This window comes from Lutra lutra, chromosome 8 (genome assembly GCF_902655055.1).
Source record: "Lutra lutra chromosome 8, mLutLut1.2, whole genome shotgun sequence".
NCBI lineage: Eukaryota > Metazoa > Chordata > Mammalia > Carnivora > Mustelidae > Lutra > Lutra lutra.
The window spans coordinates 51,586,130-51,602,537 of record NC_062285.1 but is presented as its reverse complement, the minus strand read 5'-3'; the positions used below and the strand labels follow the sequence as shown (position 1 = coordinate 51,602,537).

Sequence of the window (16,408 nt, the reverse complement as noted above, 5' to 3'; positions counted from 1 at the left end):
GATCTCAGGGTCCTGAGATCCAGCCACATGTTGGGCTCTGTGCTAGGTGTGGAGCCTACTTAAGATTCTCTCTCTCCCTCTGCACCCCCCCCCACCTGCACCTGCTCTCTCTAATAACTTAGAATATGCCTTGGTCTTGGATAGGTAAATATTTTAGGTACCTCTGTGTTCTTTTTTTTTCTTGTCAAACAATTTACTTGAGGCAACAACTGAAGTATAATTTTCTTTTTTTTTAAGAGAGAGAGCACCCAAGCATCATAGTGGGAGTGGGTGTGGAGGGGGCAGAGGGAAAGGGAGAGAGACACTTTTTTTTTCTTTTTAAAGATTATATTTATTTGACAGAGAGCAAGAGAGTGAGAGCACAAGCAAGGGGAGCGGCAGGCAGAGGGAGAGAGAGAAGCAGGCTCCCCACTGAGTGAGAAGCCCGATGTGGGTCTCGTTCCCGGGACCCAGGATCATGACCTGAGCCAAAGGCAGACGCATAACCGACTGAGCCACCCAGGCACCCAGGGAGACAGGATTTTTTTTTTTCCCAGAATCTTTTTTTTTTTTTTAGGGGGAGAGAATCTTAAGCAGGCTCCACACGCAGCATGGAGCCCCACAGAGAGCTCAGTCTCATGACTCTGAGATCATGACCTGAGTTGAAAATCCAAAGTCCAACACTTAACCCACTGAGCCACCCAGGTGCCCCCAACTGGAGTGTAATTTAATTCAACAGGAAATATCACACTTAAAGGGAAAAGAGAGGGAGGGAACCCTTAAGTTAAAGCCAAACATTTTTTTTCAAGCCACAGCACTGACATTTTCAAATTGACAAAATAGGTTTGCTTCCATAAAAGAAAATCGTGAGTCCAAAGTTTGCCTTTGAAACAGCTTTCCACTTGGTCTCCATTTCTCAAGGCTCAGGGAATGACACTTGTGGCCTTCCTCAGGGACACATAGTCAGTGGTGACATTGAATGGCAGCCTCTGAGTACAGGAAAACTCTTCAGTGATGCTGAACTCCAGCTTGCTCTTGGGGTCTGTGTAGTTGGCAAGAAGGCCTAAAACATCAGAAGACTTCTTGGCTGGTTTAAAGGATGGAGGAGCATCAGTACTGGAGTTGCCATGGCCATGCCCTTTGAGAAGGGAGAATTTGTTTCAAGTTCTTCCAGGTTCTGTTCTTCTTGCCAGCTACTGCGCCACCATGGCCAGAGTGCACAAAGTTTGGGTCCTTAAATGGCAATGGCTTGGCAGCGTTTTCCATGGGTCTTGTGCTAAAATCAGAGGGCACCATTTTATTCTCACTCATGGCTTCCATGCTGATACCCTGCCTAAAGCTGGTGGTGGACACTTTTTTCTTTTTCCTGGCACTATAACCCCCAGCACTCCTGCCCTTGTGGGAATGACTGGCCGACCTCTTCTTGCTGTTCTGGGCTATTCTGGGCTGGAAGTAGTGGCCACAATTGGAATTTGAGCCAACAATCCTACCCTCCTTGTATTCCTTTAATATGTAGTTTTGACATTTTTAATTTCAGGAAGATCTTTTTTTTTTTAAAGGCAGAAGAATATTCTTTTTTTTTTTAATAAAGATTTTATTTATTTATTTGACAGAGAGAGAGAGATCACAAGTAGGCAGAGAGGCAGGCAGAGAGAGAGGGAGAAGCAGGATCCCTGCCAAGCAGAAAGTCCGATGCGGGGCTCGATCCCAGGACCCTGAGATCATGACCTGAGCCGAAGGCAGAGGCTTTAACCCATTGAACCACCCAGGCGCCCCTCAGGAAAATCTTCTTGAGTAATTTTTTTGTTTGTTTCTTTGTAGTTCGGGTTTGTTGTTGTTTTTTTTTTCTGTCCCTTTGCTTTAGTTTTCTTTTTTTTTTTTTTAAAGATTTTATTTATTTATTTGACTGAGAGAAATCACAAGCAGGCAGAGAGGCAGGCAGAGAGAGAGGAGGAAGCAGGCTCCCCGCTGAGCAGAAAGCCCGACGTGGGGCTCGAACCCAGGACCTGGGATCATGACCTGAGCCGAAGGCAGTGGCTCAACCCACTGAGCCACCCAGGCGCCCCTTTAGTTTTCTTTATCAGAGATTTCTATTAACCTGTTAGTGGAGGCCTTGAAAATGCTCAAAGGAAGTTGCCTAAGGAAAAAAAAAATGTGAGCCAAGGATTGATTTTTTTTAATTTATATTTTATTTTTTCAGTGTTCCAAGGTTCATTGTTTATGCACCACACCCAGTGCTCCATGCAATATGTGCCCTCCTTAGTACCCACCACCAAGCTCACCTATCCCTCCCCTCTCACCTACCCCTCCAAAACCCTCAGTTTGTTTCTCAGAGTCCACAGTTTCTCATGTCTTGTCTCTCCCTCTGATTCCCCCTCTGATTCACTTTACCTTTCCTTCTCCTAATGTCCTCCATGTTATTTGACCCAAGGATTTTATATCTTCCTTGTCTGTCTTTACTATTTGTCACTTTCTATTGAAACCTCTTATTTCATTTGTTTTTACTTAAAAAAAATTTCCCTTTAATTATTATTTTACTTTTTAAAGATTTTTAAAAATTTTAATGAATTATTTTAAAAAGATTTCATTTACTTATTTTATTTGAGAGAGAGAGAGAGAGAGAGAGCAAGGGGAGAAGAGAGGCAGGGAGAAGAATGGGGAAAGAATCCCAAGCAGACTCCACACTGAGCAACCTGGGGCCTGATCTCGTGACCCTAAGATCATGGCCTGAGTTGAAACCAAGCATCAGACCCTCAACCAACTGAGTCACCAAGGTGCCCCTAATTTAATTTTTTAAAAATATTTTATTTATTTGAGAGAGAGAAAGAGAGAGCACCAGAGGGGGGAAGGGGCAGAAGGGGAGGGACAAGCAGACTCCCCACTGAGCGGGGTGCCCATCCTGGAGCTTGATCCCAGGACCCCGAGATCATGACCTGAGTCGAAGTCAGAAGCTCAACCAACGGAGTCACCCAGATGCCTCTTTTTAATTTAATTTTCAGAAATTTTATATCCAGTGTGGGGCTCCTGCTGGATCCCACCCCAGGTTCTGGGATCACACACTCATCCAAGTGAGCCAGCCAGGGGTCTCAAATCTTGACATTTTTTGTTTAAATCTTTTATTTATTTATTTATTTATTGGAGAGAGAGAGAGAGCAGAGACAGTGACAGAGATACCGAGAAAGAGCATGAGTGGAGAGGAGATGGAGAGGCAGACTCCCTGCTCAGCAGGGAGCCCTAGGATCAAGCCCTGGGATCAATCCTAGGGCTTGATCCCAGGAACCTGGGACCATGATCTCAGCCAAAGGCAGATACTTAACAGACTAAGCCACCCAGATGCCCCATTACTTTTTATGTGCCCATGCTCTTTTTAATGGGCAAATAATATTCAATTGTCTGGATATATAAAGTTTTGTTTATCCATTTTTCAGTTGATTGACATTTGGGTTGTTTCCATTGTAGGGGAGGCAAACTTTACCTCTACCCATCTTAGGTTCTCAGCTGGAGCTCTTTAACAAGAAAGATAGATTAACAAGATAAAACAGACTAGTTTTTAACACATGCAGCACTCATTAGAGGGGAGAAACCTCAATGAAAAGTAATTCAAAGTGGTGGCTTAGAACCTGGCTAATATAGCATCTTCAACAAAGAGCAAGAAATTTATGGGAAAATGACAGGAGAGGACAGAGGAAAAGAGTTTTTGGCTTCTGAGGGCAGCAAATGGTGGGAAGGTAAACATATGGGAGGACACTAATAGAGTGAGGATTGTTTGCTGATTTCTCTGGTGCCATTTCTGGGCTGATAAGAGTCTAGAGCATCTCCAGTAAAGAATTTATATTCTGCCTTTAGGCAGAAAAGAAGGGGAAAGAGAGAGCTTTTTATGTGTTTGCTGCTTCTTAATTGCCTTTAGTTCAAAATAACTTCATGTCAAAGAGGTATATTTTAGGGTGACATTTTGGTTTCCTTCACTATCTTTTGGCTATTATGAATAAACATTCATGCACAAGTTTTTGTGGAGAGCGGTGTTTTCATTTCTCTTGGGTATATAATCAGGAATGGAATTGGTGAGTCATTTTATTTACTCTTTGTTTCAATTAATGGACATAGTCTTCAGGATGTGCTAAATGGTAGTCCCACCTGTAATGTGTTATTCAATCCTGGACAACACACATTGACAACTGGTCCATGTACGGCGAAGAGAGGCCAGTGCAATAGAGAAGGGATTGTTAAGTCACCTGAAGAATAAGGGGAGGATGTGCAGACACCTAGCTGGAGAAAGGAAAACTAAAGGGGAAAGGAGGGACATATTCGAAGATCTGAAGGGTTGTTATATAAAAGGGTGATCAACCAGAGGGTAGAACTAAGTGTACTAGGTAGAAGTTTCAGAGAAATATAATTGGTCTGAAGATTTTCCTCCCTCCCTTCCTTCCTTCTTTCTTTCCTTCCTTCCTTCCTTCCTCTCTCCCTCCCTCCTTCTTCCCTTTCCAATTATTTTGTGTTTTGATTACATAAAACATGAATAAAACATAAAAAGTACAAAAAATGTACAATGGCATCTTGCATTCAGTTTCCCTTCATATAGGCAGTTTCTTACATATCCTTTGAGATATATAAACAGATTTTTAAAATTTTTTAAGGATTTTATTTTTATGTAATCTCTATACTCAATGTGGGGCTGGAACTCACATCCCCAAGCTCAAGGCTCAGGCTGTTCCATCTGATCCAGCCAAGCACCCCAGATTTTCTAATTTTACAAGAAGAAATTTAGTATGCTTTAAAAGAGAGTAAAAACATTTCTTTTTTTTTTAAGATTTTATTTATTTATTTGACAGAGATCAAAGTAGGCAGAGAGGCAGGCAGAGAGAGAAGGGGAAGCAGGCTCCCCACTGAGCAGAGAGCCCCATGCGGGGCTCGATCCCAGAACTCCGGGATCATGACCTGAGCTGAAGGGAGAGGCTTTAACCCACTGAGCCACCCAGGCGCCCCAGTAAAAACATTTCTAACTTAAAAAAAAAATTGGGCGGGGGGGCGCCTGGGTGGCTCAGTGGGTTGGGCCTCTGCCTTCGGCTCGGGTCATGATCTCCGGGTCCTGGGATTGAGCCCCGCGTCAGGCTCTCTGCTCGGCGGAGAGCCTGCTTCCCCCTCTCTCTCTGCCTCTCTGCCTACTTGTGATCTCTCTCTGTCAAATAAATAAATAAAATCTTTAAAAAAATTTTTTTTTATCTTACTGTGCCCCAATCCTATGATGACTATCTCAGGCATTTGCTATCCTGGAGATATTAAGGAGAAATACACAAATGATCATCTATGAATCTTATGGGGTATTTTTCTCTTGCAATTTATTTGTTGAAGACACTAAATTGTTATCCTATAGAATTTCCCATTTCTAGATTTTGCTGATAGAATTTTCTGCATTCTGGATTTTGCTGTGTGGTGTCTTTCCTTTGTTTTATGAATTTCTTGCAAATTGGTATTGGGTTGAGAGGAAAAGATTCAGATTTGATTATTTTAGTAAGCCTACCTCATAGAAAGTGATGAGTTTCTTACATCAGGAGCTATATAATATCTGGTTATCTCTTTTTGTGATGTTAGCAACTATTGTTGCCCCAAATTCTGGTATTCTCGTTGTATGATTCCTTCTTCATGTATTAGCTGTCATTTTTTTTTTAAGATTAATTTAATCTTAAATGAGTGAGGAGGAGAGGGCCAGAAAGAGAGAATCATCAAGCAGACTTCCTGCAGACCACAGAGCCTGACTTAGGGCTCAGTCTCGCAATCCATGAGATCATGACCAGAGCCAAAACTAAGAGTCGGACACGTAATTGACTGAGCCACCCAGGCACCCCAGCTGTCATACTTTTATAATGAAGAACTTCCCCTCAAAGTAGTAGTTGGCAAGGCAAGATAAATTTTTGTTACTTTATCCAGAGTTTTCAGAATAGTGGGTTGGTTCCCTATCATCTTACAGTGACTAGTATTTTTTTTTAAAGTAAGACTATGAATTCATGGATTTAAATCTATTTAAGGTGTTCCATTGTGGTTATTATTCCTGTCAAATTGGGATGGTTACACTGGGAGCTTCTTCAGTTTGGCTCTTGAGTTCTTTTGATAACACCTTAGTAGTCGGATGCCTGGGTGCCTCAGTGGGTTAAGCCTCTGCCTTCGGCTCAGGTCACGATCTGAGGGTTCTGGGATCAAGTCCCACATTGGGCTCTCTGCTTGGCAGGGAGCCTGCTTCCTCCTCTCTCTCTCTGCCTGCCTCTCTGCCTGCTTGTGATTTCTCTGTCAAATAAATAAAATCTTAAAAAACAAAACAACCTTAGTAGTCTTCGATAGTTTCTCCCATTCTCTCTTCAACCCACTATAAATTAAGTGTAATCCCTACCATGTGAGACAATTTGTCTTGTTAAGGTCATCAAACACCTCCTTATGTGGTCAAATCCCTGCTCAACTCTCAATCTTCAACTTTTTTGCCCTCCCAGCAGTATTTGTGCCTGCTTATTAGGTCTTCTTTGTTTATCTTCTGAGACCATCTTCTTTTCCGGTTTTCCTCCTACTTCACTGAACAAGGGCTCTCTGTCCTCTTTGCTGGATCTTCCCCTCTTCCTAAGATCAAACTCTAAGACCAAGGACCAAACTCTAGAACCCTCCATTGTTTACAGGTTAAAAAGAAGAAGAAGATATAGCAAAGGAAGAGCAAACTAAGCCAAAATCTAGCAGAAGTAAGGAAATAATAAGTACTAGAGCAGAGCTAGAGAATAGAAAAATAATAAAGAGAATAAATGAAACCTGAAGTTGGTTCTCCGAAAAGAACAAAACAAACCTTAGCTAGTCTAAGAAAAAAAGAGACACAAATAACTAAAAATCAGAAGTAAAAGTGGAGATAATACTACCAAACTTACAGAAATAAAAAAGACTGTGAGAGAATACTATGAACAATTTTACACCAACAAATTAGATTATCTACATGAAATGGGCAAATCCCTAGAAACACAGGAATTACTAAAACCAACTCAAGCAGAAATAAAAAATCTGAACAGACCTATAACAAGCAAAGATAATGAATCAGTAACCAAAACCTCCCAACAAAAATAAAGTCCAAGACCAGATGGCTTCACTGGTGAATTATACCAAACATCTTTTTTTTAAGATTTTATTTATTTATTTGAGAGAGAGCGAGAGCACAAGCAGGGGGAGTGGAGGAGGGAGAGGGAGAAGCGGGCTCCCCGCTGAGCAGGGAGCCAGATGTGGGGATCCATCCCAGGACCCTGGGATCATGATCAGAGCCAAAGGGAGATGCTTAAGTAACTGAACCACCCAGGAACCCCTGAGTTCTACAAACATTTTAAGAATTAATACCAATCCTTTCAAACTTTTAAAAAAAGAAAATAAAAGAGGAGGAGGGGGAATGTGCTAACTCATTCCATGAGACCAACATTACCTTGACAAAAAAATCAGAAAAAGACATCCCAAGGAAAAAAAATTACAATTCAGTGTCATTCGGTTTATTTACAATACTGTACAATCATCACTTCTATCTAGTTCCAAATAATTTTCATCACCCCATAATAAAACCCCATATTCATGAAGTAATCACTCCCTTTATTTCCCTATCTCCAGTCCCTGGCAACCATTACTTTTTCATTTTTTGTGGATTTACCTATTCTGGATCATTTATATAAATGGAATCATACAATATGTTATCACATATGTCTGGCTTTCTTTCACTCAATACAATGTTTTTGAGGTTTAGTCACATTGTAGGATGTAACAATTGTTTATTTTCTTTTTTTTAAGATTTTTAATTTATTTATTTGACAGACAGAGAGTTTACAAGTAGGCAGAGAGGCAGACAGAGAGGGAGGGGGAAGCAGGCTCTCCGCTGAGCAGAGAGCCTGATGCGGGGCTCGATTCCAGGACCCTGAGATCATGACCTGAGCTAAAGGCAGAGGCCCAACCCAGGGCCCAAATCAGGGCCCAACCCTGAGCCAACCAGGTGCCCCCAATTGTTTATTTTCTAAGACAGGAGAAAACTTTCAATATTTTGCCCTTAGATGTATATGATATTTGCTGTAGGTTTTTGGTAGATACCCTCTATCAAAAATTTTTAAAGTCTTATCCATTTCTAGTTTGCTAATAAGTTTTTTAATCATCAGTGGGTGTTGAATTTTATCAAATGCTTTTTCTGCAACTATAGAGAGGATTACATGAGTTTTCTCTTTTATTCTGTTATGTGGTAAATTGTATTGTTTGGTTTTCCAATGTTAAAACACACTGGAATTACTGAAATAAAGTCCAGCTGATTATAATGTTTCTTAATGTCTTTTAACATATTGATAGATCCTATTTGCTATTATGTGTGGGAATTTCACATCAAAGTTTATGAGAGAGGGCTCTGTACTTGCCCGACTTTATAATTTAAATTTATATTTAAATTATATATAATTCAAATTTTTCTTCAGGTTATATTGTCTCAAGATGAACTGGAAATTTTCTTTTTCTTTATTATCTAGAAAAGTTTTTGTAAGATTGGTGTTATTTCTTCCCCAAGTGTTTGGAATAATTCAGTAATACATCCATCTGGGTTTATAGTTTTCTTTATGGGAAAGCTTTAAATTACGTATTCAGTTTACTTACCAGATATGGGACCATCCAGAACTTTCTATTACTTCTTTGATCAGTTTAGGTAAGTTTTGTTTTCCTAAGAAGGTATCTGTTTCAAGTAAATTTTAAATTTTATTTATTTTTTTCTTTTTTTTTAAGATTTTGTTTACTTGACAGAGACACCAAGAGGGGGAACACAACCAGGGGAAGTAGGAGAGGGAGAAGCAGGCTTCCCACTGAGCAGGGAGCCTGATGCGGGGGCTCGATCTCAGGATGCTGGGATTATGACCTGAGCTGAAGGCAGATGCCCAACAACTGAACCACCCAGGCGCCCCTAAATTTTATTTATTTTTTTAAAGATTTTATTTTTAAGTAGGGGCACCGGGCTGGTTCAATCCGTAAAGCATATGATTCTTGATCACAGCGTTGTGAGTTTGAGCTCCACCTTCGATGTAGAGATTACTTAAAAATAATTTTAAGATTTTATCTTTAGAAAATAAACCTTTTAGAAAACATGGAGTTGTTCCTTTGGTCACAAACATGTGAATCTAAAAGAAATATGATATTGTAAACATTAAGGAAATGGGCACTATTCATAAAGGAACACTGCAAGGGGCGCCCAGGTGGCTCAGTCAGATGAACGTCTGCTTTCTGCTCAGGCCATGAGGAATCGAGCCCCACGTGGGCCTCCCTGGTCTATGGGGAGTCTGCTTGTCCCTGCTCCTCCCGCTTGTGCTCGTTCTCTCTCTCTCTCTCTCTGTCAAATAAATAAATTGAATCTTAAAAAAAAAAAAAAAGAAAGAAAAAGTTACAAATGTTACCATGGCAAAACCAGAGAAGTCTATGTTGTTACCCAGCATGCTCTGCATTGTTGTAAACAAACAAATTAAGGGCTAGATTCTTGTCAAGAGAATTAATATACATATTGAGCATAATAAGCACTCTAAGAGCTGAGACAGTTTCTTGAAGTGTATGAAGGAAAATGATCAAGAAAGAAGCAAATGAAAAAGGTACTTGGGAAGCACCTGCTTGTGCTACCCAGAGAAGCATACTTTGTGAGAACAAGTGTGGAAAGGGGACTGAGCTACTGGAACCCATTCCTTTATGAATTCATCACAGGTGTATGAAGAAGAAAAGACCACTGAACTGGGGGCGGGGAGGGGGAGAAGGCAAAAGTAGTAGTCCCCATCATATCTTCATTTAATCCACCAATCTGGCCCCTACAAAAACCAGGTACTAGAGGATATTTGTGAACCACTATATAATTCAGCCAAGTAGTAGCCCTAACTGCAGCTGCTTTGCCACACATGGTCTCATTGCTAGAGCAGATTAGCAGGGGCCCAAGTACATGGTATGCAACCCTTGATCCGCAAATGCATTCTTTTCCATCCCTATCAGAAAGAAAAGAAACCCTTCACGTTCACTTGTAAAAGGCAACACTGTACACTTACAGTCTTACCCCAGGGCTCTGTTTATTCTTCTGCTCTCTGTCATTAAATGATCTGAAGAGAGCTAACCGGCTAGACATCTCTCACAGATCCCAAATGGATCTGCTACATTGATAACATCATGCAACATGGACTAGTTGAGCGGGAGGTGGCAAGTATGTCACGTGCCTTGGTACAACACTTGCTCTACAGAGGGTGAGACATTAACCTTTTTTCAGAGTTGAAGCCTTGTGACTGCTGAGCAATCTCCTTCTCCTGTCCAATCTTGCTTCCTTTCTTTCCTTTAAGTGTTGATCCCAAGAGCACTCAGTAATAGACTGCCTGTATTCTATTGTCCAACTTAGAAATGGCTTCCCTAGAAACTCAATCTGTGATCAAGGGAAAAACTTTGCCAGGCAAAAATAAATAAATAAATAAATAAATAAATAAATAAATAAACCAAAAGTAAATTGGGGTTTTAATATGTGATAAAATTCTAAAAGAAAAAATGTTTTTGAAGATTTTACTTATTTATTTGACAGAGATCACAAGTAGGCAGAGAGACAGGCGGGGGGGGGTGGGAATCAGGCTCCCTGCTGAGCAGAGAGCCCAATGCGGGGCTCGATCCCAGGACCCTGAGACCATGACCTGAGCCGAAGGCAGAGACTTAACCCACTGAGCCACCCAGGCACCCCTATTTTTTTAATTAAAAAAAAGGGGGGTTGCCTGGCTGGATTAGCCCATGGGACATGCAACTATTGATCTCAGGGTCATGATGAGTTCAACACCCATGCTGGGCCTGGAGCCTACTTAAAATAAAAAATTTTTAAATATAACGTGTGATAAAATTCAAGGCAAAAAATTATGGGGCCATGGCACCCAGGGTGGCACAGTTAGTTGAGGATCAGACTCTTCGTTTCAACTCCCGTCATGATCTCAAAGTCCTGGAATCAAGCCCCACATCAGGCTCTCTGCTCAGTGGAGAGCCTGCTTCTCCCTCTCCCTCTTCCTGTTGCTCTGCCTACTTGTGTTCTCTCTCTCTGTCAAATAAATAAAAACCTTTAAAAAAAAAAAAGAGGGGTGCCTGGGTGGCTCAGTGGGTTAAAGCCTCTGCCTTCAGCTCAGGTCATGATCTCAGGATCCTGGGATCGAGCCCCGCATCGGGCTCTCTGCTCAGCAGGGAGCCTGCTTCCCTCTCTCTCTCTCTCTGCCTGCCTCTCTGCCTACTTGTGATCTCTCTCTCTCTGTCAAATAAATAAAATCTTTAAAAAAAAAAAAAGATTCTCTCTCCCTCTGCTCCTCCCCCCCCCCCAGATAAATAACTAAGTCTTTAAAAAAATATGTGGGGCCAAAGAGAGAGTATTATATAATGATAAAAAAAAAAAAAGAAAAGAAGAAAATATAACTAACATAAATGTGCTTGGCAATATAGGCTCAAAATACATAAAATAGTAATAGTTTGGGGCACGTGGCTGACTCGGTGAGTAGAGCATGAGACTCTTGATCTTGCGGTTGTAACTTTGAGACCCACATTGTGCACAGAGATTACTTAAAAATAAAATCTTTAAGGGTGATTTGGTCGCCCTAACCAACTCTTAATTTTGGCTCAGGTCCTGATCTCAGGATTGTGGGATCAGCTGCGAGTCAGGCTCCAAGCTGGGCATAGAGTCTGTTTAGGATTCTCTCTCTCTCCCTCTCCCTCTGCTGTCCTCACCCTCTCCCTTTTGAAGAAGAAGGAAAAAGGAAGAAGGAGGAGGAAGAGGAGGAAGAAGAAGAAGGGGAGGAAGAGGAGGAGGAGAAGGAGGAGAAGAAGAAGAGGAAGAGTTTAAAACCAACTAGATAGGGGTGCTGGGTGGCTCAGTGGGTTAAGCCTCTGCCTTCTGCTCGGGTCATGATCCCAGCATCCTGGGATGGAGCCCCGCATCAGGCTCTCTGCTCAGTGGGGAGCCTGCTTCCTCCTCTTTCTCTCTCTGCCTGCCTCTCCCCAACTTGAGATCTCTGTCTGTCAAATAAATAAATAAAATCTTAAAAAAAAATCAAGATTAAAAAATAAAATCAAGATCAGGGGCACCTGGGTGGCTCAGTTGGTGATCCTGGGGTCCTGGGATCAAGCCCCACATGGGGCTCCCTGCTCAGTGGGGAACCTACTTCTCCCTCTTCCTCTGCTGCTCTGCCTGCTTGTGCTCTCTCACTCTCTCTGTCAAATAAATAAATAAAAGGGAAAAAAGTTTTTAAAAAATCAAGATCAAAAACCATAAGAAGTAAAATTGATTAGATTACACCAAAAAAACAGGATATCTGTCCACTAAACAATATTGACAGAGTTAATAATAAAAGTTGGGAAAAGATATTTGCAATGTCTAAAATCAACAAAGGACTAATATCTAAACTTACAATTAACTGATGCAAATCAATGTAAAAAATTTGGGAATCCTTTGGGTGCCTGGTTGGCTCAGTTGTTAGGCATCTGCCTTCAGCTTGGGTCAAGATCCTGGGGTCCTGGGACTGAGCCCCGCATAGCGCTCCCTGCTCAGTGGGAGGCCTACTTCTCCCTCTCCTACTCTCCCTGCTTGTGTTTCCTCTCTAGCTGTCTGTCCGTCAAATAAATAAAATCTTTAAAAAAAAAAAAAAATGAGGGGCCGCCTGGGTGGCTCAGTGGGTTAAGCCTCTGCCTTCGGCGCAGGTCATGATCCCAGGGTCCCAGGATCGAGCCCCACATCGGGCTCTCTGCTCAGCGGGGAGCTTGCTTCCTCCTCTCTGCCTGCCTGTCTGCCTACTTGTGATCTCTGTCTGTCAAATAAATAATATAAATAAAATCTTTTAAAAAAAAAAATGAGGTGCCTAGGTGGCTCAGTTGGCTAAGCATCTACCTTCAGCTCAGGTCATGATCCTGGGGTCCTGGGATCAAGCCCCGCATCAGGCTCAGGCTCCCTGCTCCGTGGGGAGTCTACTTCTCCCTCTCTCCCTGTCCCTCTCCCCGCTCATACACTCGCCCGTGGGCTCTCTCTCTCTCTCTCAAATAAATAAATAAAATATTTTTTAAAATGTGAATTCCTATAGAAAAATTGGCAAAGGAAAACAAAGAGACAATTCATAAAAGAGAAAAACCAAAAGTAAGAATAAATTTAAGATGTCAAACATATTATTAATTAAAGAAATTCAAGGAGATATTTTGAATTCATGGCAAATGAGAAAATTGGAAACCTGAATAACATTAAGTGTTGGCAAGCAAGAAAGTTGAGATATAGAAATCCCACCATTGATGGTGTGACATTCCAGAGAGCATGGAGCTCAAAATGCACAAGAAATTACCACAGAACTAAAGGAGAAATGTCCACATGCAGCATCACTTGGGGTAGTAGGAAGCTGAAGGCACTTACTGGACTACTGAACAAATGAAGCATAGGGATCCACATAATAGAATATCTTGCAGGGACGCCTGGGTGGCTCAGTGGGTTAAAGCCTCTGCCTTCAGCTCAGGTCATGATCTCAGGGTCCTGGGATTGAGCCCCGCATCAGGCTCTTTGCTCAGTGGGGAACCTGCTTCCCTCTCTCTCTGCCTGCCTCTCTGCCTACTTGTGATCTCTGTCTGTCAAATAAATAAATAAAATCTTTAAAAATTTAAGAAAAAAATAGAATATCTTGCAGCATTTAGGAGCAACAGACTAGAAAGCCATGAGATCAAAGAAAGTTTTATTTATTTATCTTTATTTTTAAAGGGTTTGTGTTTGTTTTTTTTTTTGACAACAGAGATCACCAGTAGGCAGAGGGGCAGACAGAGAGAGAGGAGGAAGCAGGCTCCCTGCTGAGCAGAGAGCCCGATGAGGGGCTCGATCCCAGGACCCTGACACCATGACCCAAGCCGAAGGCAGAGGCTTTAACCCACAGAGCCACCCAGGTGCCCCTAATTTTATTTTTTTTAAGATTTGTTTATATATTTATCAAGGAGAGAGAGCGTGTACGCACGAACAGGGGGAATGGCAGGCAGAGGGAAAAGCAGTCTCCCTACCAGACAAGGAGCAGGATGTGGGACTCAATCCCAGGACCTCAGATCATGATCTGAGCCAAAGGCGGATACTTTAACCGACTAAGCCACCCAATTGTCCCGGAAGTTTATTTTATTTTTAAGGTAACAGATATTACTGCACATTTGTATGCTAATGTGAAAGATCTAGTAGAAAATTTGATAATATAGGAGAAAGGGAAGAAGAAATAGACTGAGATACAGAACTGATACCTATAGACTGAGGTATAGGAAGGTGGGCATGGTGGTGAGGGATGGAAATGGGAGGAGACAGTTGGCTTAAACAGAAGCAAGAATGATTCATTGTAACAAGATGGAAGTCCTAGTATGTAAAAGAGGATGGAGATAAATTGGCCAGACTGGTGGTATAAAGATAGCTATGTTTTCTTTTGATTATTTCTATTTTCACAGTAAAATAAGAACCAGTCATCAGCTAAGAGTAAGGAAAGATAAGGGATGCTAGAAAGATAAGGCAGAGACCTGTTGTAAATAAAGTCTCCCTTTCTTCATTTATGCAGTGAGGGCAGCACCTAACGCAAATGGCCACTTAAGTGTGTCAGCTTTATCCACTTTATCCAGTGTTCATATCCCTGATTCTTAGCATGATGTCTCTCTAAGTATAAGAATATATACCAGCAAACACACCCTGGGATCTAGTTGGAGAGGGAGAAAGTGGGGTTGCTCATAGAGGGAATAAATACAGGTAGCATTCATTGAATGCTTTTTTTTTTTAAGATTTTATTTATTATTTGACAGAGACAGTGAGAGAGGGAACACAAGCAGGGGGAGTGGGAGAGGGAGAAGCAGGCTTCCCTCTGAGCAAGGAGCCCGATGAGGGGCTTGATCCCAGGACCCTAGGATCATAACCTGAGCTAAAGGCAGACAACTTAACAACTGAGCCACCCAGGCACCCCAATCATCAGCCTTCAGATCCAGTCATGATCTCAGGGCTCTGGGATTGAGCCCCAGGTCCAGCTCCCTGCTCAGCAGGGAGTCTGCTTCTCCCTCTCCCTCTGTCGCCCGCCTTGTGCCTGCTCTCTCTCTCTCACATAAATAAATAAAATCTTTTAAAAATTCATTTATTTTATTTATTTGAGAGAGGGAGGTGGAGAGGGGGAGGGAGAAAGAACCTGAAGCCAACTCCACACTGAGCCAGAAGGGTAGCTTGATCCCACCATCTGGAGATCCTGATTGGAGAGGAAACTGAAAGTTGGTGGATTAGCAGACTGAGCCACCCAGTTGCCCCTCATTGAATGCTTTTTTTTTTTTTAATTGAAGCCTTCTTAAAGGACCAGCATGACACTGTAATTAAGTGCTCTACTAGCCTTTTCTCATTGCATTCTAACAACAACCTTATAGATTGATAGAACTGTTTTACAAAGAAACTAAAGAGGGTTTTCTCTTTCATAACCAGAACCTTGAACATCAGGTGGGTGCTTAATAAAAGAAAAGGCCCCAGGGCGCCTGGATGGCGCTGTGGTTAAGCCTCTGCCTTTGGCTCAGGTCATGATCTCAGGGTCTTGAGATTGAGCCCCGCATGGGGCTCTCTGCTCAGCAGTGAGCCTGCTTCCCCCTCTCTCTCTGCCTACCTCTCTGCCTACTTGTGATCTCTCTCTCTTTCTCTCTCTGTCAAATAAATAAATAAAATCTTTAGCGGGGGGGGGGGGGGGGGGGGGGGAGGAAAGGCCCCTGAAAATGCTGTTAGCTCAGTTTGCTGAGAACTTGATTCTAAGCAGATGAAGCTCCAGTCTCTGTGATGGAAGAAACCCTGAGCGCAGAACCCTGAGCTCCCTCTCCTGATACACCTGATTCACTGTCGGGGAGTGGGTGACCTTGAAGGATCCACCCATTTCCAGTTCTGTAAAATCAAGTGATGTTGCCCACCCCACAAGTTTATGTTAACTGAAATATCTAAGTTTGGGGAAACGTTTGCAAATGAAGTGATATATGTATGTATATGTTAATGTTTCCCTGTTGATATTACTATTATGACTGTTATGCAAGCGTCCAGAGCAAGGCCAACGCCTGAGGGCAAAGGTAAGCCTCACGTAGAGAATGGGCGCTCTGGGTGCATATCAATATAGAACAAGTTTATAAAGACTTCTAGGCGGAAGCCCTGTCTCAGTAGGGGCGAAATCTTTCTCCTTCAAGGTCTGGGTCTCGGGCTGGAAACTTGGGGAAATAATTAGGGTCTCTGGATTTCAGGCTCATCCGGAATGCCAATCTTAGGGATCTGAAATGCGACGCCGTGTGGGGCCTCACTGCCACCCGTTGGGCACCAGGGGGCGCCCATCGGATCCGTCCGGAGGCTGGCAGGGTTTGGGGCAGCCAGCCATTCGCGTTGCGCGTGGGACATCAGGATTTGGGAGCTGGTGGT

General features: G+C 42.4%; 1 pseudogene; it reads right to left on the bottom strand.

Moving 5' to 3' along the window:
* Positions 1-902: 902 nt before the first annotated feature.
* Positions 903-16,367, bottom strand: LOC125106866 (INO80 complex subunit C-like; annotated as a pseudogene).
* Positions 16,368-16,408: the final 41 nt, after the last annotated feature.